Consider the following 11556-nt stretch of genomic DNA (forward strand, 5'->3'; position numbering starts at 1 on the left):
TGTTCTGTTGTATTGCCTTTGCTCCTTTGTCAAAAATCAGTTGGCTGTTTCTGGGCTCTCCATTCTTTTCACTGATCTATTAGGCAGCATTCAGTTGTGCCCTTAAAGAGGTCTAGTAACATAATACTTATCACTACTCTATAGTCTTATTTATGTCACAGTGGATATCCTTTCAATGTGTATTCAAAGCAACACTGCAGTCCTACAACCTTCCTTCTATCTCCAACTGAATATCTGCTGTAACACCCTAAAAGACTGACCATTTTTCCAATTGGGCTTGCATCTCTGGTCCTGGGCACCTGGAGGCTTATTGTTTCCACTCTCCACCCAGTTGCCAAATGATGAAGGAATAATGTTATTTATTTTGCTGCTCTTTCATTGCCCTTTTGAAACTTAAAAATGTAAATTAAGGATTTAAGTTACTGAGACAAATGAGACCATTTCCCCTCAAATAAAATAACCTGGTATTTCTATTTGGAAAAACGGGTTCCAAATTATTGTAGCTTTCTGCAATTCCATTGGCTGTCCAGAGTGGCAGGACTGTGTATCTTCATGGGGACTCCCAGACTTCACAGTGCTGTTGTTACTCTACAGGGAGGGAGAATATTTATCCTTCTGTATTTGCACATTATCTCCAACTAGGCTAACAGCCAAGAACCCACTTTGCCCTCTCTTAACCTTAGAATAATAGACTAGAAAATGTTTTCCCTAAGGTAAGAACTTTAGATTTCTCAAAATTAGTTTTGGGTTTTTTGGTCATTTCTCTAGATCATTGTGAACTAGGTCTCTGATTCCCCTTGAGTTAAGTATGTATTATAAGTTCCATCATATAATAAATATACTCCTTGGATGGTGATGATACATTAGATAATCACTTGTTACATTTCTGTGCTATGTTAAGAAATTTAAAAAAAAACTTGTTTCAGAAATTTATAGTAATGACATTACAGTTTGAAAATACTTAAAAATATGCCTCATTTCATCAAGATTTTTCTTCAAAAACATCAAAAATATAGAAATAAGACAACATTATTGCCCCAGATTTAATTACATATGAGATATGTAGAATTGAAGTAGCAGACCCATTTTATTTAAAATAAATGTGCTGAGGATTATTTAAAATGTGTTTTATCTACTTTTCTTGAAGTTTCTAATAAAATGCAGTGAGGTAGAGCATTGAAGAGGCTAGTTTTGAGATAACGGTAAAAATTTTAAGATTGGAGATATAATTAAGAATCATTTCAATTAAATTTAATTTGCAGAATGGTTTACTGCTCTATGAAAAAGAAAGGAAAAAAAAAACACCATGAAATGCTCTAGAATACTGTGCTGTATTGACATACCCTAACTCTCAGTGGACAAGGATTCAGTAAGTTAATTTTGTCTTTTTTTTTTTTTTTTGGCTTTTTAAAACTTTGTAACTTTTAATGTGACCATGACATTTTTGCTCCCTCCTCTGTTAGGTGTGAACTCTACTAAAAGTTTATAAAGGTGTTTAGGGAGAAACAGAATACAGTCTTTGCCAACCTGACTAAGAATTTATAGAGGAGGATTTGTATAACTTAAGTCAATAAAGTCCCCAAAAGAAGTAATTGGAACATCTGGAATCAATAATCTCATAAGACAAGTTTCCTCTTCTAAACTTCTCTTTTCTTTTGCTTCCTGACAGATTATCCAACCAATAGCTCTAGGAAGTTATATTTGGTTTGAGGAGTGAAATATTTGCGGAGATGCAGTTGCAAACATAAGTTTAGGCAAGAATGAGATAAACTATATCAAGTATTTAGAAGATGGGAGTTGGAAATAAACTTATTTTATGTGCATTTTTTCAATTACAAAATAAACAGAACCATCATAAGAAATAAGAGGATTTTTAAAAATCAGTGTTTAAATGAAACAAACATAGATCTGTAGAAACGAACTGGATGTGAAAGTCAAGATCATATAGTAATTTGATTTATCTCAAAGAAGATTCAGTTGTCGAAATACAAAAAAGCATTTCACCAAATCTCACAAGTACATTAATATTGAGTTAAGGACTTAAATAAATAAATTGTGAACAAACAAACCAAACAAAATGAGTCCTTTACTTTTTTTTTTTAACATTGTATTATTATCTATCCAACTATTCAAGCCAGAAACTTGAATCATCCTTGACTCATTTCCTATCATGAATTTTTCTAAACATAATAAATACCAAGTAGTTCTTTCTGTATTTTGTTTTGCTTTGATTTGGGTTTTTGGATTAGTAAACTGTAGAGGAGGGCAGAGTCTTTGTTTGTTTATTTGTTTTTGTTTTTCCTATGCCCTGTGCCTGTAATAATAGCTAGTATAATTACAAAAAAAATGTTGAAAATTTGCTTAAAAATATTTGTTGAAAAGTTTACTAAAAAAAGTTTACAGATTACAATGTCAGTAACATTGTCAAGCAGAAAAACATGTAATGAAATCAGTCTTTATCAAGATATGAGAAAAGTGCACAAAATTCTTCACGTTGGGTGAATTATCTAACCTTTCTAAAATCAAAGTTTTGTCACCTGCAAAACAGAAGTTACTAATAACATCAGCATCACAAAATTAATGTACAAATTATTGGTGCTCAAATACTCTCCTCTCTCTTCCTTCTTTCTATAATAGATCCTCAATAAGGAAGAGAATGCAAGAATAATGGCATAACCAAGACAAAGTAACAGCTTTCTTGGTGGCATGACTAAAGCAAAAAATGGTAGCAGTACCTCACTAGATCACAATTTAAGTGAAATGAGGCTAAGTGTGGATGAAAAGTGCTCAAGATATTGTGTCAGAGTACATACTCCAGACAAGAACCATTCTTTGAAAATAGTTATCTGAGGATGTAGACCCTTCCAGTATAATACGTAAACAGATTCATCATTCAATAGTAACTTAAAGACTGAGGATAGCCTGAAGTGACTGCCACTAAAATCTATAAAAGGATTAAAGTCCCATTACTAACATACTGGACAGTCAAACCAATATGACCTGCTGGAAATTAGGATCTCTAGAGATATGACAGACAGAAAGAAAGGAAGGAGAAAGAGCAAAGGAAAAGGAACACATATACTTGTAAAATAATAAAATATCACTCTTTCTAAATCTCCTGATCAACCCTGGCATCACATCTTCAAATGAACATAATTAAAATATTTTCACTCTAATAGCAATGCCTACTTTATTAGCAATTACAATTTAAATGCTTATTCCAAGAGCAGAGGAGATTGTTTATTCATTAGCTACTTTGGATATTTACTTATTAAGAAGTCTCTAAAAAGGGTTTATTCCAAGAGACTTGTCTTGATTAAGTGGATGGTCAGAGAATATAAATTCTCTAGAGCTTTTATTTAACTCAGAAATTCATTAGTTTTGCCAAAGTAACATAAATTCTGATTAATTAATGAATATCAATATCATTTTATGAAAATTAGTATTAATTCTGATCCAAGTGTGCAGTCAGTGTTTGCTTTTTTTTAAACCATAGGCATTGAAAAACTTTTTTTTTTTAAATATTGAATAAGTGTTTATTATTTTTTAATATTGAATAAGTGTTTATTTAAATTCCAATTAGTTAACAGAAAGTTGTTATGGAGGAGAATGCCTGTGTTTTCCTCTAGGATTTTGATGGTTTCCTGTCTCACATTTAGGTCTCTCATACATTTTGAATTTAATTCTTGTGTATGATGTAAGAAAGTGGTTCAGTTTCATTCTTTTACATGCTGCTGTCCAGTTTTCCCAACCCCACTTGTTGAAGAGACTGTCCTTTTACCATTGGATATTCTTCCCTGCTTTGTCAAAGAACAATTGATCATAGAGTTGTGGGTTCATTTATGGGTTTTCTACTCTGTTCCATCGATCTGTGTGTGTATTTTTGTGCCAGTACTATACTGTTTTGATTATTACAGCTTTGTAATATAACTTGAAGTCTGGAATTGTGATTCTTCCAGCTTTGCTGCTCTTCTTCAAGATTGCTTTGGTTATTCAGGGTCTTTTCTGGTTCCATACAAATTTCCATTCAAAAACTTTGTTCTAGCTCTGTTAAAAATGCTTGTGTTATTTTGATAGGGTTTGCATTAAATGTGTAAATTGCTTTGGGTAGTGTCAACATTTTAACAATATTTGTTCTTCAAATCCATGAGCATGAAATATTTTTTTCCATTTCTTTATGTCATCTTCAATTTCTTACATCAGTGTTTTATAGTTTTTAGAGTACAGATCTTTTACCTCTTTGATTAGGTTTATTCCTAGGTATCTTATTATTTTGGTTGTAATTGTAAATGGAATTTTAAAAAAATTTCTCTTTCTGCTCCTTCATTATTGGTGTATACAAATGCAACAGATTTCCGTACATTGATTTTGTATCCTGCAATTTTATTGAATTCGTGTATCAGTTCTATCAGGTTTTTGGTGGAGTTTTTCAGGTTTTCTATATAACTATCACATCATCTGCAAATAGTGAAAGTTTTACTGCTTCCTTACCAATTTGGATGCTTTTTGTTTCTTTTTGTTGTCTGATTGCTGTAGCTAGGATTTCCAGTATTATGTTGAATAAAAGTGGTGAGAGTGGACATTCTTGTCTTGTTCCTGATCTCTCAGTTTTTCCCCACTGAAGATGATGTCAGCTATGGGTTTTTTTGTATATGGCCTTTATTATGTTGAGGTATGTCCCCTCTAAACCTACTTTGTTGAGGGTTTTTATTATGAATGGATGTTGTACTTTGTCAAATGCTTTTTCCAAATCTATTGAAAAGATAATATGGTTCTTATCATTTCTTTTATTAATGTCGTGCATCATGTTGATTGATTTGTGAATACTGAACCACTTTGCAAGCCAGGAATAAAATCCATTTGGTCATGGTGAATGATCTTTTTAATGTATTGTTGGATTTGGTTTGCTAGTATTTTATTGAGAATTTTTGCAACCATGTTCATCAGGGATTTTGGAATGTAGTTCTCTCTATATATATCTTTTTTTTTTTCTTGTAGGCTCCAAGCCTGGTCTGGAGCCCATCACGGGGCTTGAACTCATGACTCTGAGCTCAAGACCTGAGCTGAAATAAAGAGTCAGACGCTTAACCAACTGAGCCATGCAGGAGCCCCTGCAGTTCTCTTTTTGAGTGGAGTCTTTATCTGGTTTTGGTATCAGGGTAAACCTGGCTTCAGAGAATGAATTTGGAAGTTTTTCTTTGTTTTCTATTTTTTGAATAGTTTGAGAAGAATAAGTATTGACTTCTCTTTAAATGTTTGGTAGAATTCACCTGTGAAGCTGTCTGTCCCTGGACTTTCATTTGTTGGGAATTTTTTTTTTTTATGTTCAAATCTATAAAACCTAGTTGTCACCTGTTATTTATGTAATGAAAGGCACTTATAGAGATTCAGTCTGTTTCAACTGCCTTTTAATTCTACTTATAGTCAAGAGAGTTAAATGGGAATATCATCAGCATAGTCTTTAATAAATTTAGAAAATGTTTTGGTTTTAGATCCCCAAAATATTTAAAGAGATATTCAGGTGTGGAATATCTGTCAACAACTTGAACAAAATGATATGGCAGTTTTATAAATTTGAAATAAATTTTACTTTTTCTGTTTTATTATGGTTCAATAATTTTAGAAAATATATAGTTTAGGATTTTCATCAAATTTTTGCTTAGTAGGGGCACCTGGGTGCTCAGTTGGTTAAGTGACTGCTCAGGTCATGGTCTCAGGGTCCTGGGATCGAGCCCCACATAGGGTTCCCTGCTCAGTTGGAAGCTGCCTCTTCCTCTCCTTCTGATGCTCCACCAGCTTGTGCTCTCATGCTCTCTCTCTGTCAAATAAATAAATAAAATCTTTAAAAAATTTTTTTGCATAGTAGAAATTCATTAATAAATGTTACATTAAGTAGGTGTATCTGTTACCATTTTTAGCATATTTTCAAGTTTTAGAGAAATTTTATTTTAGAACAGTTTACAGAATTATTGCAAAGATAATAAAGATAGTTCCCTTTTATCCCACACTAAGTTTTCTCTATTATTAACATCTTGTATTAGAATGGTATTTCTAAATTTAATTTAAAGTTAACTTTGATCATTTGGCCTGACAGATTTGTAGATTTTTCCACAGTAAAGTTAGTCTTTTTTTTCTCCATTTCCATACCGTTCTCTTTGGAAGAGAGCCAGTATGTACAACCCCACTTAAGTAATGCTCCACTTCCTTCAGGGTAGAGTATCTACATAAAGTACTTAGACATCTTTTCCACTGGACATTTGTTTATTCTCTTGCAGTTTTAAGTTTATTCAATTATTTATGTCAGTAAGGACTCAGGGAGATTATAGATTTATATTTTGGGTTATAATCAATACTACTTTATTTATTTCCTTCCTCAAATTTTTCCAGCTTTGGCATTTGAAAGATCTTTCAGTTAGATCCTGTATCTGTCTGATATATCTTCATCATTGTATGTGTTTATTTTTGCTGTTCTTTTGAGCACTTTTCCCTTTCTAACACTACAAGATGATGCAGGCTTATCTTTTGCATACCTGTTTAGTCCCAGAATAAGCTATTTCTCCAGAGACCTGGTTCCTTTCTCAGATAATGACATTAGAAGTCAAAATCTGGTTGCTAAGTGTACTTGTCACCATTGGGTATCAATTATTCTAGGCCTTCTCAGTTGACACAGCGAGGATTTAGATGTGTGTATCAACCTGCATATATAAACATATTTTAAAATATATTTATTTGTAACTAATTTATATTTACATTAAGCTAAATATGAGTCCATACTAATGTCTACACTCTAATTCATTACTCATAGATCATTTTAGTCTCTTCTTGTTCCTTATCTCTAACTACAAGAGTGAGAAATCCAATTCTTATCACCAACCATCCATTAACTTACTTGTTAAATTCCAGATATGTGTATAATAGTTTCAAAATTGTTAACTCATAACCCTGTGGAAATGAGCTTCATTAACTAGACTGTATGAATAATCCCTTGTGCCCATAGACTTACAAAATGCACTAATTTCCAAAATTTCTTATGTTAGCACAATATTTCCATACTGCCTTCATGTGAGATTGTTTCTGATATTTGTAATACATTTATTTTCTCATATCTTTACTCCATCCATTGTATGAATACACCATTGCTTATTTACCCATTTACTCATTGAAGGATATCTTGGTTGCTTTTAGTTTTGGTTGATTATGAGCAAAGCTTCAATAAACATTTGTGTGTCTGCTATTCTGTTGATATAAGGTTCCAAACCAGTTGGTAATTACTTAGAAATGTGATTGCTGAAATATGTGGTAAGACTATTTTTAACATTGTAGGAAACTGTCAAACTGTCTTTCACAATAGTTGTAGCATTGTGCATTCCTATCAGCAATGAATGAGAGTTCCTATTGCTTCACATCCTCTCCAGAAATGGCATTGTCAGGTTTTTGGTTTTGGTTTTGGTTTTTTGCCATTTTAATATGTATGTAGTGTCTTATCAGTGTTATTCTAATTATAATTTCTTAATAACAAATGATGTTGAGTATCTTTTCATTTGGAAGCTAAAAACAGAAGTAGCCTAGATTCTAACAAATTATTGTGGTTCATCCCAGATTAAGTTTATAAAGGGTTTCATTAATAGCACTTTAAATCTGATTGGATCAGAAAATTTTGTTGTTGTTGTTTCAAATTTTTATTTATATTTGAGTTAGTTAACAGATAATGTGATATTGGTTTCAGGAGTAGGATTTAGTGATTCATCACTTATATATAACAGCCAGTACTTATCACAACAAGTGTCCTCCTTAATACCCATTACCCTTTTAGTCCATTCCCCACTGACCTCCCTTCCATCAACCCTCAGTCTGTTCTGAATAGTTAAGAGTCTCTTATGGTTTGCCCCCCTCTCTCCCCCCTTCCCCTATGTTCATAAATTCCAAATATAAGTGAAATCATATGGTATTGGTCTTTCTCTGACTGACTGATTTCACTTAGCATAGTACACTCTAGTCCATCCATTTCATTGCAAATGGCAAGATTTCATTCTTTTTGATGGCTGAGTAATATTCCATTGTATATATATACCACATCTCTTTTGTCCATTAATCAGTTGGTGGACATTTCAGTTCTTTACATAGTTTGGTTATTATTGATAATGCTGCTATAAACATCAGTGTGCATGTGTCTCTTCAAATCACCATTTTTTTTTTTAATCCTTTGGGTAAATACCTAGTAGTGCAATTGCTGGGTCATAGGGTAGTTCTATTTTTAACTTTTTTAGGAACCTCTATGTTGTTTTCCAAAGAGGCTGCACCAGTTTGCATTCCCAGCAACAGTGTAAGAGGATTCCCCTTTCTCCACATCTTTGCCAACTCTATTGTTTCTGTGTCATTAATTGTAGCCATTCTGACAGGTATGAGGTGATATTTCATTGTAGTTCCATTTGTATTTCCCTGATGAGTGATGTTGAGCATTTTCATATGTCTGTTAGCCATCTGTATGTCTTCTTTGGAAAAATGTCTCTTCATGTCTTTTGCCCATTTCTTAACTGGCTTATTTGTTTTGGGGGATCATAAAATATTTTACAGTCACATAAATGATAAAGCCATCTAAACTCATAGGAAAGCCATCATGTGTTCTGTAAAATCCTCCTTAGTATCTAATTAGAATTCACAGTGTTGCTAAATATTATGAATTTGGGAGCACACTCTCATTCTTTCCTGTTGTTTGCATTAGTCAAGAATATCTAATACTTAACCTCTAAGGATCATGAGAGTTCTAAGTATTAGGGTAAGGTATCTAAGAAAATGCACAAATGCACTCACAGATTGTATTAAGTAATTATAGGGGTGTTTTTTTTCTATTTTTTCCTGGTAACCTTGGAATCATAACACTATGAAGTTGCATAGGAAGTTTATCAAAGATGGTCTCAGAGGTTAGAAAGGCCAAAAATAGAAATGTTAATGAAATGACTGAAATTACAATGTAAAATGAATCTTAATTTTCAAGACTTTTAAATCCTATTGTCAAATTATACAACTTTCTTAGTAATAAAAATGTAATTTTTTTGGAATTATAGATTGATAGAGGATAATTTTGCCAACCCATTTTGAACTACAGCTATGCACAGTGGCAGTATCATAGCCAATGAGGTTTATCTGAGGTTCAATTATTGCTAATTGAACTACATTACATAAAACCATATTATATTAAATGGTACTATTTTAAGTGAGTTGGACTGTTTGTTAATTGTTATTTGGGTGACTCTGGAAAACTAAAAATTAATGAGCTTAATAAAAATTTGATTATGTATCCTTGCTATAAAGAGTTACAAGTTTTCTTTTTAAGAAATGTTTAAAAACCATGAACAAAATGAAAAGGCAACCATATAATTGAAGAAAATATTTGCAAACCATATATATAATAAGTGGTTAACAACCAAAATATGTAAATAACTCACACAACTCAATAGAAAAAAAAGCAAAAATGACCTAATTAAAAAATGGGTAGAGGTGTACTCACTTCAGTAGTATCTATATTAAAGTTGAAATGATACAGAGAAGATTAGCATGGCCCTTGTGCAAGGATGATATGCAAATACATGAAGCATTCCATATTTTAAAAAGAAAAAAATTGGGCACAGAACCTTAATAGACATTTTTCCAAAGAAGATATATAAATAACCAACAGGTACATGCAAAGGTGCTCAACATTGCTAATCATCAGGGAAGTGCAATTCAAAACCACAATGAGATATAACCTACTGCCTGTTAGAATGGCTTATAATATAAAAAAGACAAGACCATAATAAATATTGCCAAGACTGTGGAGAAAAGGGGATCCTTGTGCACTGTTGATGGGAATGTAAATTTGTGCGGGTATTATGGAAAATATTACAGAGGTTCCTCAAAAATTTTAAAATAAGACTACCATATGATTCAACAATTTCACTTTAGAATATTTATATGAGGGAAACAAAATCACTATCTTGAAAAGATATTGTCACCCGCATGTTTATTGCAGCATTATTTACAATAGCCAAAACATAGAAACAACTTGAGTGTCCAACAGTGGATGAATGGATAAGGAAAATGTGATATATAAAAGATTATAGATAATATATCAATTGATATAATTTTATATAATGTATATAAATATATATAGTTAATATAGTATATAATGTATACATACATAATATATATACACATGTTTATACAAGTATATGTATATATAATGTATACAATTTATATATTATATATGTAACATATATAATGTATATAATTTATATAATGAAATATCATTCAGCCATAAAAATGAAGGAAACCCTGCCATTTGCAACAACACGGGTGTGCTTTGAGAACATTATACTATGTGAAATAAGTCAGGCAGAGAAAGACAAATACTGTGTGATCTAACTTATATGTAGAACCTAGAACAATGAATTCATAGGTACAGAGTACAGATTGGTGGTTGCCAGAGGAAGAGGGTAGGAGGTAAGTGATATGGGTGAAGGGAATTAAGAGTTACAAACTTCCAGTTGTAAAATAAATAAGTCATGGGGAGGTAATGTTCAGTGGCAAGAGATATGGAAGGAAGGCATCCAGAGTAGATGAGCCAGTACCAGCCAAGACATGTGGGGTTCAGGGAGAGAGAAGAGGTCACATTGGGAGGGTAGATTGTAGAGTTGTCAATAAGGCTGAAGATAAAATGTAGGAATAGACATAAGGAACTCACATTCTTACCTAAGGGAGCTAGACTTTTTCAAAAGGCCAGATAGAAAAGGTGGTGGTTTTCTTATAACCAGTCAGCTCCTTTTTAAATGTGAGAAAGATCTGAACAAAAGCAATGAGAATAACCATTCAGTCCTTTCCTCACTTACAACACATAATTTTTGAGAGGGAAAAATTGATCCCACATATGTGATACAATGGACCAGGGGTACAAATTCTAGCTATGACTACTTAAAGAAAAGAAAAGAAGCAATGTTTGCTACTATCTTTGTAGTCATGTTTTTTTTTTTATTTTAATTTATTTGACAGAGAGGGAGAGACAGCGAGAGAGGGAACATAAGCAGGGGGAGCAGGAGAGGGAGAAGCAGGCTCCCCGCTGAGCAGGGAGCCCGATGTGGGGCTCAATCCCAGGACCCTGAGATCAGGACCCGAGCCGAAGGCAGATGCCCAACCAACTGAGCCACCCAGGTGCCCCTGTAGTCATGTTTTAATATAAATACATGGACAAGGATTATAATATAATACATAAAAGTAAAAATAGATATATCTTTTGTTATGATTTATTTCCCTATAATTTTACCTAAAGATATCATATCTAAAAGATGGTCAATTTTTACTGACATATAGAAATTAAGAATAAGAAAAAACAACACTAAAAGAGACATTACAATAACTTGAAGTGTTTTTTACAGCTGCCAATATCATACCATTTCTTCACAAAATTCCTTTTATTTATGTGCTAGGCAATAATAATCTCAGGAACAATTAGGGAAGTATGTTTCTTTGAGCTGGATAATTAAATGCCAAGAAAACTCACTACTCAATATGTAATTCACTCAA

General features: G+C 32.6%; 2 non-coding genes across 2 annotated transcripts; both read left to right on the top strand.

Annotated features, from left to right (window-relative positions):
• Window positions 1-9104: 9104 nt before the first annotated feature.
• LOC145721950 (U4 spliceosomal RNA) lies at window positions 9105-9247 on the top strand. Its single transcript, XR_014145988.1, has one exon. It is a non-coding gene; the product is annotated as a U4 spliceosomal RNA (small nuclear RNA).
• A 253-nt stretch (window positions 9248-9500) lies between these two features.
• Window positions 9501-9607, top strand: LOC115941262 (U6 spliceosomal RNA). The gene has a single exon (XR_004076029.2). It is a non-coding gene; the product is annotated as a U6 spliceosomal RNA (small nuclear RNA).
• The last annotated feature ends 1949 nt before the right edge of the window (window positions 9608-11556 follow it).

Source organism: Leptonychotes weddellii, chromosome 5 (assembly GCF_054177405.1).
Source record: "Leptonychotes weddellii isolate Sample4059 chromosome 5, ASM5417740v2, whole genome shotgun sequence".
NCBI lineage: Eukaryota > Metazoa > Chordata > Mammalia > Carnivora > Phocidae > Leptonychotes > Leptonychotes weddellii.